The following is a 19792-nucleotide window of genomic DNA, read 5'->3' as shown; positions in this document are numbered from 1 at the left end:
TTCCTGTTTAGATCTACGTGGAAAAAATAAGAAGAGTTTTTAAGAGAAAATTTTCTTATAGTCTGTTGGTGATGTTACTAGGTAGCAGTGGAAACTCCAAGGAATGATAAGAATCCTTGTGTGTTTGAGACTTTCCAAGATTGGACTAAGAGAGGAGAGATTTCTGTTTGGAACAAAGAGGAGGTAGGAATGAACATGGAGAATCGGACCCCTTGTCAGAAAAAAATGGAGATAATGGAACATGGATGTGTTCCATTAACCCTCCAGGCTCCAAGTGAAGCAGGTGCCCAAGCCCCAAACCAGCATCATATTGGCTGGAGCCCTTAGCTGAGGCCTGAAACTACTAGACCCTGTCTAAGGGGTGGAAATGACAAGACTCAACATGGCTGCAGTTAGGTCAAGTTGAATCTCTGTGACATTCTTAAAATCATTTATGTCTTAACTGCAAATGCATTCAGGAGTCCTTTCTTCAGCTGCTCCCTTGATGGGTTATTATTTAAAAAAAACTTTTATTAGTACATGGTAATTATAAATCATAGTGAGATTCAAAGTGATCCATTCATACATTGGCAGGTTTTTTAACCATTCACTAGCTTGTATCAATATTAGGAAGTGTTTACTTTTAAAGAGGAAATTAAATAGTCGGTATTGAAATTTGTTGATATCTAGACAAAGGTTACAGGGAAGACAAAGGGCCAACTAATGAATACAGATAATTCTTTCAATTACTTTGAATTTCATTTCCCATAACTTTTTTTTTTTTTTTTTTTTGGTGGTGGTACTGGGGTTCCTGGAAGCCCTACTGCCTCCGGGCTATACTCCCAGACCTATTTTTTTATATATATTTTTAAAATTTGGAAACAGGGTCTCTTATGCCAGCGCAGCTGGCTTCGAACCTGTGCAATCCTCCGGTCTCCACCTCCCAAGCGCGGGGGTTACAAGCATGTGCCACCATGCCCGGCTTCCCATAACTTTTCTCATTATGTGCCATCAGTGAAGAGTTCACGCTGCCACTTTTGCATATTACCTATTCATTTTCTGTAATGAGACTGTCCAGGGCTGTGGTATATTTTGGATAGACTGAGCAAAGCAAGCGTTTCATTCCTCTTATCCAATCCAAACAAATTATTCTTTTTTTTTTTAAGTACAAAAGCTTATTGTCTAGATAGCAGAGACATTTTCAGTAGTCCCTTTGAGAAACACTGGTGCTTATAGGCTTGGATTTGGAGATAGGGCTGGAATCAATGCTTGACTCTGGCATCTCATATTCACTTGACACTCAGCAAGTCATCACAGCTCTTTAGATTATTCAAATGTAAACGAGTAGTAATGCTATCTATGACATCTATCCACTGTGTACTACATAATAACAATAAGTAAAATAATGTACGTGAAAATGCTTTGAAAACTAAAACTGTATGTAGATGTTTATGATAAAATTAAAATAGCAAGCCGGGCGTGGTGGCGCACGCTTGTAATCCCCGCGCTTGGGAGGCTGAGACAGGAGGATCGCGCAGGTTCGAAGCCAGCCGCGCTGTCGTAAGAGACCCTGTTTCAAAAATATAAAATAGGTCTGGGAGTGTAGCCCGGAGGTAGAAGGGCTTCCAGGAACCCCAGTACCACCAAAAAAATAAATAAATATAAATAAATAAATAAATAAATAAATAAAAGAAAAAAAATAAAATAGCAATAAAAGTTCATGATAGGAAAATAGAAATCCATTGTATTGGACATTGATCCTCAAGGCTTTATCCAATTCACTGTACTTAGTATCTGTAATCTCTTAGAGTCCTTTCTGAACCTGACCTTGACCTTTTTTCTTTTCTGAGAAAACCTTGGACACTATTTTTATCTGCCCAAGGTGGGCTCAAGGGCCTTGCTCTTTCCATCTTGCTTTAGGAGCTCAGCCGTGTCCTCTTCCCAGTAGGGCTCTTTCTCCTGTCCCCTCATTGGTCCTAAGTTTGTAACCCATGAAAAAAGCACAAGGCCCTGGCTCCCGGCAGCCGCTCTAGTCCTCTGTGCTTGTGGACTCTGCTCCCACTGCTCACCCAGCATTGGTGGTCCTGGACGGTTCCATGGAGTCCTGGAGGATGGAGAGTGGCAGTCTGACATCCTGCCAAGCAGCCAGGAGCTGACTTGCGTGTGACCTGCTGGTCTTCGCCACTTCCCACGGGATGGCTCTGGGAGAGGCAGGAGGCTGGGTTCCTTCCAGCGCTGTGCCATCCCAAAGTAAAACAAGTCACATTGTGTAGCCAGATTTCTGAATGGAAATAAGACATTGAATTCTCTTGGACTTTTTGGTTTGTGAGGGAGTTTTGGTTGTGTTTCTTTGTTTTATTTTAGCCAAACATGTCTGCTTTTGATTTTTTTTTAAGGCTAGTGATCTCTATATATGTTTGCCTTTTAAATGTAATTGTTTGAAAGTAGGCATTTATGTGTTTCCACAACTGACATCTGATTCAATTCTCATTCCTTTCCCCTCTTCCACCCTCTTCTTTTCTCTCTTTTCATATTCTTGTATTGGTTCTAATAAATGGTTGCTTAAAAAAAAGTACATTTGCTCATTTAAAATTAGGGTGTTTGTGTCTGTCATTGAATTGAAAAGGTCTTTATTCAGTATATCAATTCTTTTCATATCTTTATATACTACAAGTAATTTTTCCAGGCTGTCTTGCTTTTCTTTATATAGAACTTTAAAAGCTTCATATAGTGAAATATATCAGCATTACTCTTTGTAACTAGTGCCCTTTATGATGTTGTTCTTTGAAAATCTTTCCCAGTCCCTAAAGAATAAATATATTCATTAAAATTTTATCTCTTATGGTTTAAATTTATTTTATGTACTTGAAAGAATGTTAAGTGTTATTATTAAACTATATTAATATTACCTCAAAGTACTGTTCCCTTATACACCTACTTCAGAAAATGCTGGCTTAATGTTACATTTAATATGAGGATATCACAAGAATAGATACTGGTATGTTCATTTGGAATATGTGTTGGCAAGAACATTTTCTATGAAATTTATCTATTAATCATCTGCATATTTGAGATATCTAGGCATGTTTTATGTCTGAAGGTTAATTTGAAAGAAAAAAATCAATGCAAAATATTACACAAAAGGTAAATATATAGCAGTGTTGAAAGTGAAATCTCCAAACACGTTGGTTATCACCAGGAAGACCTAATAGAATGTCTACAGCCTACTTTTGGGATTCCTTTGGAATGTGAAACCATTCAGTTAATAAAAAATTGTGAGATTCTATTCCAAAATTTCGGCACTCTTTTTCTTACTTATTGTCACAAACATTCCTGGTACTCTTTCCAAAGACCACCTAAATGCAAACTTTTACAATATTATACCCATATGTGGTGGTACATGCCTGTAATCTCAGCAACTCAGAAGGCTAAAGCAGGAGATCTCTTGTTGGAGGCCAGCTTCAGAAACTTAGTGAGACCCTGTCTAAAACTAAAAAATAAAAAATGGGGCTAGGAATGTAACTCAATGGTAGAACACCCCTGGATCATCCACAGTACCAAAATAAAATAAAATATTATAAAATCTTTCTAATGAGATTATGGCACATATTCTCATGCCTTTTAAAAGGGACAGATGGCAGATTTGAATACCACTTTCAGATCAAGTAACTTTTTAAAAAATATATCACTGTTTGATGGCTCATGTCTCTATTGTGATGAGATAGTAGAGAAGACTAGATGTAGGCAGATTGACTGATGTTGTAGTTATATGTAGGGTATTTGGCATCTGCTACATAGTTTTGCCTGTTCACATTTCCAGGCACACTAGCTCATAGTAACCAAGTTTTGAAGATCAATTGACACATTCATATTCTAGTTTATTAATTTTATTCTGATGCATAGTTGGAAGAGTGAAGGATGCTCATGGTTTTTGGTAAGTACATTCTCTTCCTGGAATACATTTCTTCTTCTTAAATAATCCAGTCAGGTTTTTTTTTTCTTTTCTTTTTTCATGAGGATAAACGCAATTGAGCAATCCCAAGGACAGTCTGGGCTTCTTCTTCCAAGTAGTCCGGAAAACCCTTGTCAGCCTTGTCAGAGTTCACAATATCCTGGTCAACAGGAACTGTTTGAGAGTTCTTCTCTTATTCCCCTAGAAGCTCTACCCATTTGATGACTTCAGCACCTGCGTGCATAAGTTAGAGCACAGGTCATCTGACATTGTTCCTAGTCTTCCTGTTGAGACCAGGAGACCACTGGTTTCTTAGGAGGGTTTAGGCAGCACTTTGGTCCCACCCATAATTCATTTACACAGTGTCTATAGTAATTCACATGTGCTGCTGGCTGAGCCCACTCTTTTTGCAGGGGTTCTCCCCAGTCTGCTTCAGAGGCTGTTGCCTTCTGACCTGCAGCCTGAGAGTGACAGCACACTGTGGAGTTCTCTTTCCTACTGATGGTGATAATGGCACTTTGTCATCTTTACTTTTTGAAATCCACACTTCCATTCCATTTCTGCAATTGCGGGCAGAGAAGGTGGAATGCTATATTATTTTTCATCTTGATATTGATATAGGAATCTAGATGTCTCGGGAAATCATGAGATATTATTTTGATGTGAATGTTTGTGTTTTCAACATCTAAAAAAGTCCATACCAGTTTATATTGTTGCTACACCGTGATTTTTATAGCGTAACATATGGTAGAGATCAGGTTGTCTACAAATCAACAACACTTGTGTAATGGTGAATATTCAGCATGATTTTATACAGCTGACAGTTGTGAAGAGTGCTTCACAGGTATCTTAATTTGCATGAACACAAACAGAGAGACATACTCCAGAAGTTGCCTTATAGGATAGCCCTGTGCTAATCCAAAGCTGTTGCTTTAGCTCCTATCATGTGTCCTTAGGACTTGTTGCGTGTGACTTACTTTTCGTGCCCTCAAAGTCTTGTAGGGAAGAACATGATTTCTCCTGCATTCTCATTCATTGTGTGTGTGTTTTGTTTGTTCACAGAGATAAAAATGTAGCAGCATCTGCTTCAGTAGCCTCTGGTCTGAATGTAAACAATAGGTGAGCTGATGTTTTGTCATCTGAGTGGGAAACCACTTTGAAGTATATGGTACAGGCTGTCAACACCTATATATAATCTTCTTCTCTTTTAGATCTATATGTAAAAAGATGAATTGGATTAAAAGATATTCATGCCCTTCTTGTAAAATTTAGGGATTAGCAACACAAACTATCACAGTCGCTGGGTGTGAGACTCAAAACGAGCAAGGGATTAGAGAATCCTACTCAGAAGGAGGCAGTGGCAATGGCAGCAGAGCAGCCCTTAGCCAAAAGAAAGGAGCTAATAGACCCCAAGTCAGTCCTTCATGCTCTGGAACTCTGCTTCCATCTAAGGCAGGTCTCCCAACCCCAAACCCACCATCACATTAAATGGAGTAGGAAGAGCTCCTGCTTCTAGCCTGCAATTACCCGACCCTATTGCATGGGCCAGGAAAGACAACTATGATGGGTCAAAATAAGGAAGGTATGGGAAATCTTAAGAGGCTGGACATTAGATGGAATAAGAGAGGCAGATTCCCACAAATTGAAGTTCAATTTAAAATAAATCCCACCACAAATGCCATTACATATTGGGTTACATTTAGTATTAAAGAAATGTTCTTAAATCATGATCCAGTGTGGTTTCTTTTATGGGCATAAAAATTCTATTTTAACCACATAAAGACACATTTCTAGGGAAAATGAAAATACTAATTGTCAAGTAACTATATTACATGTGGATGTTTAAGAATTCAAGCAATTTGTAAGTTGTAGGTAAATTATAACTAATTTGTATGAAAGAGTAAGCCCATGAATTCACATGGTGTTTGATTATGTGCAATTTAATCCTTTAGCTCTGACCCAAAAGAACTGATACCACTAACCCATGATGAAGTAACCAGTGAAAGGTCAGTTTACATATATTTAATTATATATACATATAGACAGGTAGATAGATAGAAAGATAGATACACAGGTAGTAAATACAGAGGTTTTTGAAAACTATTTCTTAGAAACCAAACTGACTATTGGCAGTGTTGGCTTCTGTAGGTAACATCTCTCCTTTTTAAGTTGAGTTAGAAAAATTAAAAATTAGTTCAGAAGAAACCAACTTTTTTCTATTTTTGTGAGTAGTCGCCAAAACTTAGAAAATTATCAGACTGCCCCGTGTAAAAGACTCAACTAGAATGAGTTGTATTAATATACTAGGGTTACAGTACCAAAGTATCACATGTTAAATGGTTTAAAAAACAGAAGTGTATCTCTTTGTACTAGGAGTTAGAAGTCTGATAACACAGTGCCTGCAGGGTTTACCCTTCTGGAGGGCTGTCAAGAAGAATCTGTTCCATGCCTCTCTCCTGCCTTGTGCTGAAAGTATCCCCCAACTTCAAGAGCTCTGCTGCAAAGTGAGACCAGTGTTCAAACCCCAATTCATCATCATTTTGGAGAGAGCCCCTGACTAAAGCCTACACTAACCAACCCCATCTTATGGGCAAAAAACACGTACATGATGGGTGAAATAAGAGGTGATGGTGGAACTGGAGAATCAGAAATTTAGGTTGGGCAGAAATGATAGGTACCTACACACTGAAGTTGAATTTGAAATAAGTGCCATCAAAATGGCCATCACACACCAGGATTAAGGTAGTTCTAAAGAACTTTTCTTAAATCTAGAAGCATGACTTTTTTTTTCAAAGGCCTAAGATATTTGTTACTAGCGTATAGAACCTCACTGCTAATAAATATGCCAAATGAAATAGTTATCACACATGAATATTTAAAGATGAACTAGGTTATGTCTAGAGTAAATGTAAGTACTTGATCCAAAAAAGTAAGTAAAAATCTTGTCATGTATGACAATATACTATTAGAATTCCTTAGCTTACGCCCAAATGAAGTGACATCAGCAACTCATGTGGAACCCATCACTGAAATGTGAGTGAAAAAGAAATGAGAAAGGTGTGTGTGTGTGTGTGTATGTAAATGTATGTGTGTGTATGCACATATATAGATATATAGGTACACACAAATATGTAAATGCATATGTGCATACATGTGTCTTTCAACATGCACATGATACAAACAGAAACATTAAATAATGAAAGGTTGAAATTTGAAAAACAAAACAAAACAAATACCACCCCAAGGAGTATGCCTGGGAGGAAAAAGCAGCTTTGACACTGTACCTGATTTATCTCACTGAGTAAGATGCTTCTTCCAGTCACTCTTAGTAACCCCTAATCCTATAGGAGAATATATGAGACACTATCAGAACAGGGAAGAATCCTGTATGGAGCAAAAAGACCAAGTGGTGGATAGGGAGCAAGGGAGCACTCAGCACAAAAGATCAGGGCTAATGGAACCTATTATATTACTCGACCTCCACATATCTGTAAATGCCCTAAATGTGTACACTTAACCACACTGCTTAGAGCCTTCTCTCCACATCTGTAGGTACTTCATAGTGTCTCATGGCCAGGAAATATAGTAATGATGGGTGAAAGTAAGGAGGTGAATGATAATGTTAAGAATAACAAATTTAGATGTGGTAAAAGAGAGAGGTATATATAAAGTGTAGTTGAATTTGAAATAAATTCTACAGAAAATGTAATTACACTTTGTGAGTAAGATAATACTTAATCTGGATGCGTTTTTCTCCCCACAAGCCTATGTCATTCATTAATACCACATAAAGCCTTGTTTAATAAAAATGCCAGATTCAAATAAGTGATATACCTATTAATAGGTAAAAGTCAAACAGTGTTTGATGAGTAGACTAAAGGTAATAATTTGGTCCTAAAAAGTTATGTTTAAACATGGTATCTGACTATGTACTTTTAAAAACTTTAGACCACACCGGAATGAATTTCCAGAAGATAACATTTATGATACCAACACTGAAAGGTGAGATATAAATTAATTTAAAATATAAATATTTATATGTATATACAAACATGAATACCATTTCATATATATACATACATGCACAATTATGTCAATACATATTTACATACAGAAATGCATACTTCTAACAATACACACATTACATATATGTATGCCCACAGACACAAAAGATAAAGCAATGAAAATAGAGATCAGAGATTTGCAAAATCTACCCTAAGGAGTATCTTTGGCATTTCAGGGAATCTTTGATGCTGTATCTACTACTTTCTTCATAAAGCCTATAGATAACTTTCTAGTTTCTGTCCAGAGTAGCTGTAAATATTTTAACCAAACTAATAAGTCTAAATCATATGTTGTGTCTGATAATATTCTATTATGATCCTTCAGCTTATACCCAGATGAAGTGACAACAATAACTTACATGAAACCCATCCCTGAAACGTGAGTTAAAAAGAAACAAAATGTGAGTTAATACACACACACACACACACACACACACACACACATACACACAGATAGTGTGTGTAGAGTAGAGTTTCTTAGAAAACAAACTATTTATGGTGTCACCCTCTGTATGTAACATTTCTCTCTCTCTCTCTCTCTCTCTCTCTCTCTCTCTCTCTCTCTCTCTCTCTCTCCCTCCCCCCCCTCTCTCTCTCTCCAGTACTGGGGGATGATGGAACCCCAGGGGAATTCTACCTCTGAGCTAAACCCCAGATCTATTTTTTATTTTTATTTTGATGAGGCTGTCCTCAAACTTACAATTGTCCTCTCTCATAAGTACTGGGATTGCAAGCATGCACCATCACACCTGGGTTCCTTATTTTTAAATTTAGTTGAAAAAATGAAAGACAATAAAGAAGAAACAGACTTCTTATTTTTGTGACTAGTTGTCAAAACCCTCAGAAAACACTCTGGTTGCCTGTGTATGAGATTCTACTAGAATGGGCTGTATTCATGTTCAAGGTAGGGCTGCAGTAAGAGTATCACATGCTAAATGGTTTATTTTTTATCATTTATGTATTTATTTATTTATTTTTGTGGTGCTGTGGATTGAACTCAGAGGCATTCTACCTTTGATCTATACTCCCAGCCTGAATCTATTAAAAATCTGAGCCTGGTGGTGCACACCTGTAATCCCAGTACTTGGGAGGCTGAGAAAGAAGGATCACAGATTTGAGGACAGCCTCAGCAATGTTGTGAGACTCTCAGCAACCTATCATGAACCTGCTTCAAACTAAAAATTAAAAAGGGCTGAGTGTATACTTTAGAGGTAGAATTCCCCCGGATTCAATCCCCAGCACCAAATATACACAAAAGAGTAAAAACTAAAAAAGATATATATGTATATATCTTTTTATATATCTAAATATACTTACTATAAATTTGTATATATGTATATATTTATATATATCTATATATGTATATATGTATATATTTATATATCTATATATGTATATATTTACTATATAGTAAATATATTACTATATATAATATAGTATAAAAAGTGTCTTCAGCAAATTATGAGGAACCCATCAGTGAACCGTGAGTTAAAATGAATAAAAAGATAAGCATATATACATGTAACCATATGCACATAAAACACACATGCATTAATATTTCTGGTGACACACAGACAACAAACAAAAATACAGCCAGAATGTCAAACAGAGATGAAGAAATATAGTAGGTGGTGATTTGTAAAATTTAACCTCAGGTGCCCCTTGGGAATGCAGAGCATCTTTGACATGGTATCTAAATTGTCTGGCTGAGATACCTGTAAATAGTTTTTTTCTTTAGGTCAACTTGAATCAGAGAGAAAGAGGTCGTGAGCAGGATGCTTCCTATAGTCTGTATGTCTGATACTCTTCGCCACAAACAGACTTTTAGGAAACTATCAGGTTCCCTATTCCTGCATCCCTAGTGGAGCATGCCAAAGGAGAGAATCGGATCTGAGCAAAGAGGAGGAGGTGGTAGACAGGAGCAGTAGAGCCCTCCCCAGAAAAGACCAGAGATCCTGGAACCTGAACATGTCCCTCATTATTCATAGCTCTGTCAACATATTAAGAAAGTGTCAAAGCCAGGTGTGGTGGTACACCCTTGTAATCCCAGTACTTGGGAGGCTGAGTGGAAGGATCCCAAGTTCATGGCCAGCCTCAGCTACCTGTGGTGGCTTGTGCAAATTCGTGAGACCCTGTTTCAAAAATAAAGAAAAAAATAGGGCTGGGCTGTAGCTTGGAGGTAGAATGCCCCTGGGTTCAATTCCCAGTACTGCAAAAACTGTTGAGGGCCTCACAACAGGCCTGCAGTTTCTTGATCCAGGGTGAGAAATGGGAGGACATCCATTGTAGTAGTGGTCTAAGAAAGATGTGGATTAAATAGACACTTCACAAAAGAAGAAATTCAAATGTCCAATAAATGCCTGAAAAAATACACAACATCATTAGCAATCAGAGATATGCAAATCAAAACTACCCTGAGATTTCACCTAATTCCAACTAGAATGGCCATCATTCAAAACACAAACAACAACAAATACTGCTGAGGATGTGGAGAAGTGGGAACTCTAAAACATTGTTGGTGGTATTGCAAATTAGTGAAAGCACTTTGGAAAACAGTTTGGAGAATCCTCAGAAGAATGGGAACAAGTTTACTATTTGATCCAGCAATACCACTTCTGGGTATCTACTCAAAAAACCAAGGAAACCAAACTACCAAACGAATGCATGTGTATCTATGTTCATAGCTGCATAATTCACCATTGCCAAACTATGGAACCAGCCAAGATGTCCATCAACAGATGAATGGATTACAAAACTGTGGGTTATGTACACAATGGAATTTTACTCAGCCATATAGAAAAACACAGTTATATCATTTACAGGGAAAAATGGATGGAACTGGAGGGCATTATGCTAAGTGAGATTAGTTAGTCACAAAAAATAAGAAATCGAATGCTTTCCCTAATATGTGAAAGCTAAGGAGAAATGGGTAACAGCAGAAACTCTAGATGAAAAAGGATCCTATAGAGGAGCAAATTAGGCAAACTAACTGAGGGTATGGGAGAGGGGATAGGGAAACTTTCTAAAACACATGATGTACTTAAACAAATCAAAGTCAATCACTAAGCCAAGTGGGAAAGAGGGATGGGGAGGGAATGGGGTGAGGATTGGGTTAGAGCTAATTGAGTAATGTGTGCATGTATGTCTATGCAGTCTTTTATCCCACTGAGATGTATGACTACAATGCACCAATAAATTTTTTTAAAAAGTAAAAAATATGAAGAATCATGCAAAAAATGTTGTCTGTGCTTATCTCTAAAATAAACAAGGAAATCAAGTTTCCAGGTTCTATTAGTTGTTACAGTTAATGGTTACATAAATATTGCTTTATCCTTGGGGAAAATTGCTTCCTCATTGATTCCAATTTAAATAATTTAGAAAATGAAGTCTACTATGTCAAGTGCATAAAAAAAAGAAAGAAAGAAAGGTGGATGGAGGGACTTGAAAGTCTGGAAATTAGATAGAGTAAAAGGGATTTGTGCCTATCAAATTCAGGTAAATTTTAACAATTATAGCCACAAAATGCTGACAGTAAACTTGTATTTTGTGGCAAACAAGTGAATAAAAATCTTTATTTTTTATTTTTTATTGGTGCATTATATTCATACATCATATTGGGGTAAAAAACTTGTGTGGACATATATGTACACATCACCCATTTGGCCCCTACCCAATTCCCACCCCATTCCCTCCCCTTCCCTCCTTCTCTTGCTTGGCTTAATGGTTGACTTTGATATGTTTAAGTACATTGTGTGTTTTAGAGAGTTTTCTTCTTCCCCTCCCATCCCATCATTTAGGTTGCTTTGTTTGCTCCTCTATAGAATTTCCTTTTTCATCTAGAGTTCCAACTATGACCCATTTCTCCTTAGCTTTCACATAGTAGGGAAAGCATCTGATTTCTTATATTTTGTGATTGACTAATCTCACTTAGCACAATGTCCTCCAGCTCCATCCATTTTTCTGAAAATGATGTAAATGAGGTTTTTTTTAAATGGCTGAGTAAAATTCCATTGTGTACATATCCCACAGTTTTGTAATCCATTCATCTGTTGATGGACATCTTAGCTGGTTCCATAGTTGGGCTATGGTGAATTATGCAGCTATGGACATAGATACACATGCATTAGTTTGGTAGTTTGGTTTCCTTTCTTTTCGGTAGATACCCAGAAGTGGTATTGCTAGATCAAATGGTAGATTTGTTCCCATTCTTCTGAGGATTCTCCATACAGTTTTCCAAAGTGGTTGCACTAATTTGCAGTTCCAGCAACGTTTTAGAGTTCCCGCTTCTCTACATCCTCAGCAGTATTTGTTGTTGTCTGTGTTTTGAATGATGGCCATTCTAGTTGGAATTAGGTGAAATCTCAGGGTAGTTTTGATTTGCATCTCTCTGATTACCAATGATGTTGTGTATTTTTTCAGGCATTTATTGGCCATTTGAATTTTTTCTTTTATGAAGTGTCTATTTAGTTCCCTTGCCCATTTTTTATTGGATGATTTGTTTTTTTAGTGTTGAGTTTCTTGAGTTCTCTGTATATCCTAGATATTAGTCTTCTATCGGAGGTGTAGGTGGCAAAAATCTTCTCCCATTCTGTTGGCTCTCAATTGAGGTTCTTGATAGTTTCCTTTGCTGAACAGAAGCTCCTCAGTTTCATGCAATCCCATGTATTGATTTGCCTTTTAATTTGTTGTGCCTTGGGGGTCTTGTTGAAAAAGTGTTTATCTGTGCCTATGTGTTGCAGTGTTGAACCTAAGACCTCTTCAAGGAGTTCAAGGTCTCTGGTTTGATTTCCAAGTCTTTGATCCATCTTGAATTGACTCTTGTACAGGGTGAGAAAGTGGGATTAGTTTCCAATTTTCTGCATATGGCTAACCAGTTTTGCCAACGCCATTTGTTGAACAGGCTATCTTTTTTCCAGTGTATGTTTTTGGCCCCTTTGTCAAAAATCAATTGGCTGAAAGTGTGTGGACTTGTTTCTGGGTCTTCTATTCTGCTCCATTGGTCTATGTATCTGTTTTGGTTTTTTTTTTTTTTTTTTTTTTTTTTTTTTTTTTTTTGCCAGTGCCATGCTGTTTTTTATTACAGTGGCTTTGCAGTATAGTTTAAAGTCAGGTATTGTGATTCCTCCTGCATGGTTTTTGTTGCTGAGAACTACTTTGGCTATTCTGAGCTTTTTGTTATTCCAAATAAACTTAAGGACTGGTTTTTCTTTTTTTTTTTCTTTTCTTTGTTTTATTTTATTTTTTGGTGGTACTGGGGTTCCTGGAAGCCCTTCTACCTCCAGGCTACACTCCCATGGTCTACACTCCCAGACCTATTTTATACTTTTTCATGTGGAAATAGAATCTCTTAAGCCAGTGCAGCTGACTTTTAACCTGCGTGATGCTCCTGCCTCCGCCTCTCAAGCGCGGGGATTACAAGCGTGCGCCACCATGCCCGGCCTTAGGACTGGTTTTTCCATGTCTGTGAGGAATGATCTTGGTAGTTTAATGGGCATTGCATTGAATCTGTAGATCACTTTTGGAAGGATGGCCATTTTAATGATTTCTTTTTTGGTTTTGAGCTCTGTTCTGAGTCCCTGGAGGGCTTGATGAGCTTGGCCCCTGGGAGTTTTAGATGTTCTTTGCACTGAAAAAACTGCTGAATTACACCCGAATGATCCTCAGCTGCTCACTTCAGCTCCTTGTTTACCTTTCTTCTCTGGAGCCTTGTGGGTTGTTGAGTGTGCTGATCTGGAGCTGTCATGGGCACTGTGAACTCGCTGCCACTGCTGGCCATATGGTGCTGTTGCTGCACCCTCGGCCGTGAGGCTGGCGTATTTCTTTTCTAGTTTGAGCTCCATTCTGAGTCCCTTTCTTCTCTGGATCCTGGTGCTGCGAGGCAAGATGGTGCTGGCACGGCTCCGCAGGTGCAATGCGGGCTAGTTTCTTTTCTCATCTCTGGTTGTTCTTCTAGTCTTCTTTTTCTCTGTTTCTTATACTTACAGTTTTTATTTCTCTGCTGATGGTGTTTTCTGGCTATGAAAAGCACTGATTTTGTGACAATAGAGAACGATTGTTAGTGGGATCTGTAAACACTGCTTTTCTCGGTTGCCATCTTCCTGGAAGTCACACAAATCTTGAGTTCAACTTTTTACCAAGCTAGATACATTCATTACAAATATATATATCCCACTTCTTTGGGAAAGCCATATACAAGTTTCAAATAACAGATCTACATGTGAATACATGGCCACAAGTTTATGAGGTACAGAGGTATTTGAATAAAATATGAAGATTAGAAAACCACATGTGTCTGATTATATGTATTTTTAAATCCTAAAGTAATCCTATCCCATATGAGTTTACATTAGTGTGTGGTTATGGAACTGCCAGTAAAGTGTGAGATGCAAATATACCAACAAATATACATGCATAGACATACAGAGAGATATAAGTATATACTAATTATATATACCTACAAATTACAGGCATGCATGGACACTTGCACACATGTACACAGAGAGAAACCTGGGGACTGAGACTTGAGAAGTCACAGGAGAATGTCAATGCAGTGTCACTGATCTTGTTAAGACTTAGTCTCATTGTGAAATATGTATGCACCTTTGTATCTTGTGGAGTTCATTTGTATAAAAGAGGGTCATGTCACAAAAGAAATATGTCCTACTCCAACTATGTATGACATCTTGAATAACTACCAGCAAAAATCCTAAAGAATTTTTAGAATGACTGTGTATAGGAATTTACTAAATTGGGTGAAAGAAGACAGTTTTATTTGAGCTAAAAAGAGGTGCAGTTAGCAAGGAGGAGACAGCCTTTAGCTGAAGTGATAACTTTCCATCTTTTTTAGATCAAATTGGATAAAAGTGGACAGATCCTGAATAGGAAGCTTCCTTTGATCAGAATGTTTTTTTTTGTTTTTGTTTTTGTTTTTGTTTTTTTTTTCCCGGTTATGGCAGCCAATGCCTTCGGAAACCACCCTACATGATACCTTACTGAACTAGGCCAAAGAGGAAGACAATCCTATGTGTAGCAAAGAGAAGATAGCAGTTGCCTGGGAACAGTAGATCCCTCATCAGAAATGACCTGGATAATGCAGCCAGGATGTGTCACTCACCCTCCAGAGCTGTGTCATCAAGCCAGGCTGAGGTCCCATCCCAAACCCAACCAGCATTCATGAGAGAGCCCCAGACTCCACCCTACAGTTAATTAACCCATCGAATGGGCAAAAAAGACAACATAAGAACTGGAAATCAGGGGGCGATGGGGAGGTTGGAGAATCAGGCATTTCGGGGTGGTGAGAGTGATGGGTACCTACACACTGTTGTTGAAGTTGAAATAAGAGTCATCACGAAAGACTGTGACATGCTATGACTAACGTAATACTAAAGAGATTTTTCTTTCTTTCTTTCTTTTTTTTTTTTTTTGGTGGTGGTACTGGGGTTCCTGGAAGCCTTTCTACCTCCGGGCTACACTCCCAGACCTATTTTTATACTTTTTTATTTGGAAACAGGGTCTCTTAAGCCAGCTTGGCTGGCTTCGAACCTGAGCAATCCTCCTGTCTCTGCCTCCCAAGCGCGGGGATTACAAGAGTGCACAACCACGCCCGGCCTAAATAAATTTTTTTAAGTTTGAAAGCCTTGGTTTTTTCTAAGGCCCAGGATATCTATTACTAGTATATAGATTATCACTTCTAATAAAAATGCCATACTGAATCAAATACTGATAGCATATGAATATTTAAAGATGAACCAGTTTCTGTCCAGAGTAGCTGTAAATATTTTAATCAAACTAATAAGTTTAAATCATATGTTGTGTCTGATAATATTCTATTATGATCCCTCAGCTTATACACAGATGAAGTGACAACAATAACTTACATGAAACCCATCAATGAAACGTAAGTTAAAAAGAAACAAAATGTGAGTTAATACACACTATAGTGTGTGTAGAGTTTCTTAGGAAACAAACTATTTGCACTGTCAGCCTCTGTATGTAACGTTTCTCCCTCTCTCTCTCTCCCTCTCCCTCTCCCCCCTCTCCCCTCTCTCTCTCTGCAGTACTGGGGGATGGAACCCAGGGACATTCTACCTCCAAGCTACATCTCAGCCCTATTTTTTATTTTTATTTTGAAACAGGGTCTTGCTAAGTTGAGAAGAAAGAGAGTCTTATTACTTGATGAGGCTGTCCTCAACCCTACAATTCTCCTCTCTCAACCTCACAAGTACTGGGATTACAAGCATGCACCATCACACCTGGCTTCCTTATTTTTAAATTTAGTTGAAAAAATGAGAGACAATACAGAAGGAACAGACTTCTTTCTATCTTTGTGACTAGTTGTCAAAACCCTCAGAAAATTCTCAAATTGCCTGTGTATGAGATTCTACTAGAATGGGCTGTATTCATGTTCAAGGTAGGGCTGCAGTAACAGAGTATCACATGCTAAATGGTTTATTTTTTATTATTTATTTTTGTGGTGCTGGGGATTGAACTCAGAGGCATTCTACTCTTGAGCTATACCCCCAGCTTGAACCCATTGAAAAGCTGGGCCTGGTGCTGCATACCTGTAATCCCAGTACTTTAGAGGCTGAGACAGGATCACAGATTTGAGGACAGCCTCAGCAGTGTTGTGAGACTCTCAGCAACCTAACAAGAACCTGTTTCAAACTAAAAAATAAAGAGGACTGAGAGTATAGTTCAGAGGTAGAATGCCCCTGGATTCAATCCTCAGCACCACAAACAAAAAAGAGTAAAAAACATAATAAAAATATATATACATACATACACACATAAGATATATATTATATATAAGATATATTCTATATAAGGATATATATATTTATATATTTATATATATTTAAGGTATATATGCATATATCTATATCTTACTGAAGATAATCATGACAAACATGTAAAGCTTCAGTTTTAATGGAAAGTGGCACCATGGGTTCTCATGGTAATTTTATAGGTGTGAATGTTTGACCATCAACCAAATCTTGTCTAGAATAATTCGCTTCTTGACCCAATATTGTATGCTGAAATCATGCATCATGTCTGATTATATATTTTCATATTCCCTCAGCTCATACATAAAAAAAGTGTCTTCAGCAAATTATGAGGAACCCATCAGTGAACCGTGAGTTAAAATGAATAAAAAGATAAGCATATATACATGTAACCATATGCACATAAAACACACATGCATTAATATTTCTGGTGACACACAGACAACAAACAAAAATACAGCCAGAATGTCAAACAGAGATGAAGAAATATAGTAGGTGGTGATTTGTAAAATTTAACCTCAGGTGCCCCTTGGGAATGCAGAGCATCTTTGACATGGTATCTAAATTGTCTGGCTGAGATACCTGTAAATAGTTTTTTTCTTTAGGTCAACTTGAATCAGAGAGAAAGAGGTCGTGAGCAGGATGCTTCCTATAGCCTGTATGTCTGATACTCTTCGCCACAAACAGACTTTTAGGAAACTATCAGGTTCCCTATTCCTGCATCCCTAGTGGAGCATGCCAAAGGAGAGAATCGGATCTGAGCAAAGAGGAGGAGGTGGTAGACAGGAGCAGTAGAGCCCTCCCCAGAAAAGACCAGAGATCCTGGAACCTGAACATGTCCCTCATTATTCATAGCTCTGTCAACATATTAAGAAAGTGTCAAAGCCAGGTGTGGTGGTACACCCTTGTAATCCCAGTACTTGGGAGGCTGAGTGGAAGGATCCCAAGTTCATGGCCAGCCTCAGCTACCTGTGGTGGCTTGTGCAAATTCGTGAGACCCTGTTTCAAAAATAAAGAAAAAAATAGGGCTGGGCTGTAGCTTGGAGGTAGAATGCCCCTGGGTTCAATTCCCAGTACTGCAAAAACTGTTGAGGGCCTCACAACAGGCCTGCAGTTTCTTGATCCAGGGTGAGAAAATGGAGGACATCTATTGTGGTCTAAGTGGTCTAAGAAAGAGGTGGACAGAGGGACTTGAAAGTCTGGAAATTAGATAGAGTAAAAGGGATTTATGCCTACTAACTGCAGGAGAATTTTAAGAATTCTAGCCACAAAATTCTGACACTTCTCTTAGTATTTTGTTGTAAACAAATGAGCAAAAATATCTTGAATTCAACTTTTTACTAAGCTACATATACTCATTACAAATATATAAATCCCACCAGTTGTTTTGGCACATGCTTTTATTCTCAGTTCTTGGGAGGCCAAGTTAGGAGGATCAGAGGCTTGTGGCCAGCCTCATCTATTTATTGAGGTCCTCTGCAACTCAGCAAGACACTGTTTCAAAATAAAGCGTAAAAAAAAAAAATAGAACTGGGGATTTAGCTCAGTGGTATAATGCCTGTTATTTCAATTCCGAGTACCACACACATTAAAAAAAATACATAAATCCCACTTCTTTGGAAAAGCCATATGCAAATCAAAATATCTGATCTGCATCTGAATACAAGGCCACCAGTTTATGAGGTGCTAAGTGTTTGAATCAAAAGTAAAGTTTGGGAAGTCATATGTTTTTTATTATATGTATTTTTAAATCCTATAGTGATACTATCTCATATAAATTTACATTAGTGCATGGTAATGGAGCTACCAGTGAAATATGAGCTATAAATAGGCCAATAAAGATATATTATTAGACATAAATGGATATATATAAATACATGCTAATTACATATATATGTACATACATACAACAGACATACATGGACGCTCTCACATATGTACACGTAGAGAAACATGGGGATTAATATTTCAGAAGTTCATAGTTAGAAGCATGGTGATTTGAAATGTTTCTGACATTGCAAATGGTCTCATTGTACCATACAAAGGCACCTTTGTGACTTTGGGGATTGATTTAAATAAAAGGCAATCATGTTAAATAAGGAACACTTTCTTGTCCTAGTGTATTTTTAAATATATTTTCATTTTTAATCACACAGTCATTGTATGTGTGTATTGATACAGAGTATTTGTTTGTTTGTTTGTTTTTTGTTTTTTTTTTTTGGTGGTGCTGGAAGCCCGGTTTTGTTTTGGGGTTCCTGGAAGACCTTCTACCTCCAGGCTACACTCCCAGACCTATTTTATACTTTTATTTGGAAACAGAGTCTCTTAAGCCAGCCTTGGTGGCTTTGAACCTGTGCGATCCTCCTGCCTCCACCTCCCAAGCACGGGGAATACAAGCGTGCGCCACCACGCCCAGCCAGAGTGTTAGTTTGATGCATGGGTACAGTGTAAAATGATCAGACCAGAATAACTGACATTTTTGTCATCTCGGCCATGTATCATTTGTTTGTGTTGGAAATACTCAAAATTCTCTTTGTTAAGTATTTTAAAATAATTGTCAATCATTTTTTACTGGGTTCTAGAACATTAGGAGTTATTTCTCCTAATCCACATATATATGTACATATACAATCGACATGCATGGAAACTCATACATATGTACACACAGAGAAACACGGGATTGAGATTTCAGAAATTAAAATGAAGCAGTTATAACTGCTCCTCTCTACCTATTAATCATCTCTTCTCCATCTCTACCTCACTTTCCCAAGTCTCTGCTAACCACTAATCCATTCCTGCTTCTTTGAGGTCATCTCTTAGCTTCCACGTACAAGTGAGCACATGTGGTATTTGTTTTGTGTTTCTAATTTATTTAACTTCATATGATGTCCTTAAGGTTCATCCATGTTGCTGAAATGATAAAATTTCTTTTTTAATGTTTTTTTTCTCTTCATTTATCAGTGGAGACTTAGGCTGACTTCATATATTGGCTATTGTGAATAGTGCTATGGTAA

This window comes from Muscardinus avellanarius, assembly GCF_963383645.1.
Source record: "Muscardinus avellanarius genome assembly, chromosome: 2".
NCBI lineage: Eukaryota > Metazoa > Chordata > Mammalia > Rodentia > Gliridae > Muscardinus > Muscardinus avellanarius.
This window is presented reverse-complemented; position numbering follows the sequence as displayed.